The following is a 5,019-nucleotide window of genomic DNA, read 5'->3' as shown; positions in this document are numbered from 1 at the left end:
AAGGAAGGAAGGAAGGAAGGAAGGAAGGAAGGAAGGAAGGAAGGAAGGACGGAAGGAAGGAAGAAAAGAAAAAAAAAAGACTTTGTGAGTCGAAGCTGCCATATCAGCCTTGGACTGGCTATAGTCACACTTTTATATAAAAGAAAAATAAACCTCTAATATACTTAAGCTATTATTTTTTAAGTCTCTGTTACTCATTCAACTTAATGCTAATTGAACATAAGAATTATTGGACTGTATCTCTTTTAATTTAATTTTATTATTGGTTTCAAGTTTACAGTACATTGGTTAGACATTTATATAGTTTATACAACAATCCTCCTAACTGTTCTTTCTCTCTTCTGGCTCTCCACCTAGCCATTACATTAACGCTAACTGTGTTCCCTATGCCATGCTCTCCATCCCCATGACCATCTATCATCTACCAATTTGTTATTGGGTTGTATCTTATACAGGGTTAGAATTATCCAATTGTTCTCACCATAACATTGAGAAGTATATTATTCTATTTGATAACAAACGTGCTGAAGTTAAAACAGCTGTGGTCAAAGCCAAGCTGTGGCTTTGCTAACAAGTTATTTACCTTTTCTGAACCTCAGTTTTTACATCTATAAAAATATTTTAATAATAACTCTCCCTCTAAGCTCATTGTGGGAAATAAAAGAGAATATTAATATATAATATAATAATATAATATATAATTATGTATTAATATATAATTTTCTTACTGTATCATATTTGATTTACTCGTTTTTTGTTTAGGATTTTTGCATCTGTATTAATCAGAGATATCGGTCTATAGTTTTCCTTTTTTGTGTTATCTTTATCAGGTTTTGGTATCAGGATGTCGGCCTCATGAAAAGAGTTAGGAAGTAATGCTTCTTCTTCAATTTTTTGGAAGAGTTTGAGAAAAATAGGTATTAAGTCATCTTTGAATGTTTGGTAGCATACACTGTTAAAGCCATCTGGTTCTGGACTTTTACCTTTTAGGAGGTTTTTGGTGATTGTTTCAACTTCCTTACTGTTGATCAGACTATTTGGATTTTCTGGTTCTTCATAATTCAGTCAAGAAAGATTGTATATTTCTAAGAACATATCGATTTCTTCTAGGTTATTAAATTTAGTGACATATAATCTTTCATAGTATTCTTGTATGATCCTTTGAATTTCTGTAGTATCTGTCATAACTTTTTCATTTCTGATTTTGTTTGTGGTTTTTCTCTTTTTCTCTTAGTGAGGCTAGCTAGGGGTTTGCCAATTTTATTGATTTTTTCAAAGATTCAGCAGTGTTGTATTAATTTTTTCTATTGTCCTTTTGTTCTCAATTTAATGTAATTCTGCTCTAATTTTGATTATTGACTTCCTCTGCTGATTTTGAGATTCATTTGTTCTTCCTTTTCTAGTTTTTTAAAGACGTAATGTTAGATTGTTTATTTTGGATTTCTCTTGTTTTTTGAGATAGGGCTGTAAAAATATGAACTTTCCTTTTATTACCACTTTTACTGTATCCAAAAAAATTTAATATGTTGTATTTTCATTTTCACTTATGCCTATGTCTCACTTGATCTCATTTTTTAATTTTTCCTATAACTCAGTCATTCTTTAGTAGTGTGTTGTTTAATCTTCATGTATTTGTGGGTTTTCCTGTTTTTTTTTTTTTTTGCAGTTGCTTTCCAGTTTCAAAGCATTGTGATCAGAGAATAATAATGATATGATTTCAATCTTCTTAAATTTGTTGATGCTGGTTTTGTATTCCATCATATGGTCTATTCTTGAGAATGTTCCATGTGCACTAGAGAAGGATGTATAAAATGGTGTTTTGGGATGAAAGGCTCTGTAAATGTCAATAATGTCCAGTTGGTTTAATGTATCATTTAGGGTTGATATTTTCTTATTGATTTTCTGTTTGGATGATCTATCTATAGCTGATACTGGGGTATATAGGTCCCCTACTATACTTGTGTTTTTGTCAGTTTCTTCCTTTGGTTCTGTTAGTAGTTGTTTTATATATTCTGGTGTTCCCTGATAGGGAGTATATATCTATATCTATATCTATATCTATATCTATATCTATATCTATATCTATATCTATATCTATATCTATATCTATCTATATCTATCTATCTATCTATCTGTCTATCTATCTATCTATATATAGATAGATATAGATATAGATATGTATATATATATGTATAGATAAGTATTATGTCTTCTTGATGTACCATCCCTTTTTCTTTATGAAGGGTCTATCTTTGTCTCTTGTTACGATTTTTTTTTGTCTTGAAGTCTGTTGTCAGATATAAGAATAGCTACACTAACTTTTCTCTGGATGCTATTTGCTTAAAGTATTGTTTTTCACCTTTGAACTTTGAGTCTGTATTTATCCTTGGAGCTGAATGTGTCTCTTGAAGGCCACATGTGGTTGGGTTTTGTTTCTTGATCCAATCTGCTACTCTATGACTTTTTATTGAAGAGTTCAGTTCATTTACATTTAGGGCGATTATTGAAATATGAGATTTTCCTACAGCCATTTTATCTTTTGTTCTCTGGTAGCTCGATGTCTCCATTTTTTCTTTGTTCTTGTATTTCTGTCTGTTATTTTAATTTGGTAGTTTTCTATGATTTTTCCCTCTATTCATTCTTGTTTTATGTCATGTTTCTCAGTTATAGATTTTGTGTGTGTGCGTGGTTATCATTAAGTTTTTATGTAAAATCAAGTTTCATATATAGTTATTTTTTTATTTGCTTGTGTCTTACCTCCATTCCCCTTTGCAAATTCAGACCTTCACTCTCTCTTCTCTTCTGTTTTTTGTTGTCTCAAATTATCCCTCGTTACGCTGTGAGTTAATTTCTAGGTTGCAACATCTGTTTTCTTCCTCTCTTTTATTTTATTTTTTTACTTTTAATCTTACGTAATATTTAAGTTTATGACACCTTGTTCTTAATAAGTGTTGCAGTTTTCTGTTTCTGTCTGTTAGTCATATTATTTATAGTTTTATGGTTTTTCTCCTTTTTTTTTTTTTTGATAAAATGACCCTTTACGGTATTTTCTGTAACAGGCTTTGTGGTGGTAAATTCTCTCAGCTTCTTTATGTCTGAAAGGTCTTTATTTCTTTTTCATATGTAATGGAGAACTTTGCTAGATATATTATTTTTGGTTGGGAATTTGTCTCTTTCAATAGTTTGAATATCTGATTCCACTCTCACCTAGCTTGTAAAGTTTCTGTTGAAAAGTTTCATTATACTCTAATGGATTTTTCTTTTTTTAAATTTTTATTTATTTTAATTATTTTCAAGTATACAGTACATTAGTTATACATATATATATAGTTTATAAAATGATCCCCTAATTACTCCTACTCTCCTCTTGTTTTCCACCTAGCTAATATATTAATGCTAACTCCATTCCCTATGTCATGCTCCCCATTCCCGTGACCATCTATCAATTACTAATTTATACTTCTTTAACCCTTCACCCCATTCTCTCAGCCCCCAAACCCCCCTCCCCTCTATCCATCACCAAATTATCCACTATATTTGATAGGCTATTTTGATTAGTTTATTCTTTTTCTTCCTTAGATTCCACATATAAGTGAAATCACATGGTATTTATCTCTGTCTCACTTATTTCACTCAACATAATAACCTCTAGGGCCATCCCTGTTGTTGCAAATGGTAAGGTTTCATTTTATTTTAATGGAGGAGTAATATTCCATTGTATATATAAATCATATCTTCTTTATTCAATTGTCTGTGTCTGTAGATGTGCATTTAGGTTGATTCTGTATCATGGCTATTGTAAACTGTGCTGCCATGAACACAAGGGAGCATAGATCTTTATAAATTATTGTTTTGATTTTTCTTGAATAAATACCCAGAAGTTCAATTGCTAGGTCAAAAGATAGATACACTTTTAATTTTTTGAAAAACCTTCATACTACTTTCTGCAGTGGCTGTACTAATTAGCAATCCCACCAACAGTGTATGAGGTTTCCCTTTTCTCCACATCCTTGCCAACACTTGTTATTCTTTGATTTATTGATGATAGCCATTCTGACAGGTGTTAGGTGATATGTCATTGTGGTTTTAATTTGCATTTCTGATGATTAGTGACCCTGAGTATTTTTTCATATGTCTATTGGCCATCTATATTTCCTCTTTGGAGAAGTAACTGTTCAGGTCTTCTGCCCATTTTTTAATTGGATTGTTTGTTTTTTGTTGTTGTTGTTGTCGAGTTGTATAAGTTCTTTATGTATTTTGGATATTAATCTCCTTTCCAGAGGTATCATTAGCAAATATTTTCTTTCAATTAGTTGGTTTTCCTTTTGTTTTGTTCACGGTTTCCTTTGCTGTACAAAAACTTTTTAGTTTGATGTAGTCCCATTTATTTATTTTTTTTCTTTTGTTTCCCTTGCCCAAGGAGATATATCTGAAAAGAAATCACTGTTAGTAATATAAGAGAGTTTACTACCTATATTTTCTTCTAGAAGTTTTATGGTTTCAGGTCTTTCATTAAATCTTTAATCCATTTTGAGTGTGTTCGTTTATATGGTGTAAGAAGGTGGTCCAGGTTCTTATTTTTGTATACATTTGTCCAATGTTCCAAACACCATTTATTGAAGAGATTGTCTTTACTCCATTGTATATTCTTGCCTACTTTGTCACATGTTAAGTGAGCGAATAGGTGTGGATTTATTTCTGGGCTCTCTATTTTGTTCCATTGATTAATGTATCTGTTTTTAAGCTACTATCATGCTATTTTGATTACTGTAGGCTTGTAGTATAGTTTGATATCAGGTTGTGTGATACCTCCAACTTTGTTCTTCTTTCTCAAGATTACTGTGGCTATTCAGGGTCTTTTACGGTTCCATATAAATTTTAGGATTATTTGTTCTGCTCTCTGAAAAATGCCATTGGTATTTTTATTGGGATTGCATTGAATCTACAGATTGTTTTAGATAGTATGGCCATTCTAACGATGTTGATTCTTCCTACCTATGAGCATGGCATATGCTTCCA

Source organism: Pteropus vampyrus, unplaced genomic scaffold (assembly GCF_000151845.1).
Source record: "Pteropus vampyrus isolate Shadow unplaced genomic scaffold, Pvam_2.0 Scaffold477, whole genome shotgun sequence".
NCBI classification, from domain to species: Eukaryota; Metazoa; Chordata; class Mammalia; order Chiroptera; family Pteropodidae; genus Pteropus; species Pteropus vampyrus.
The sequence above is the reverse complement of the archived record's forward strand: the minus strand, read 5'-3'. Positions refer to the sequence as shown.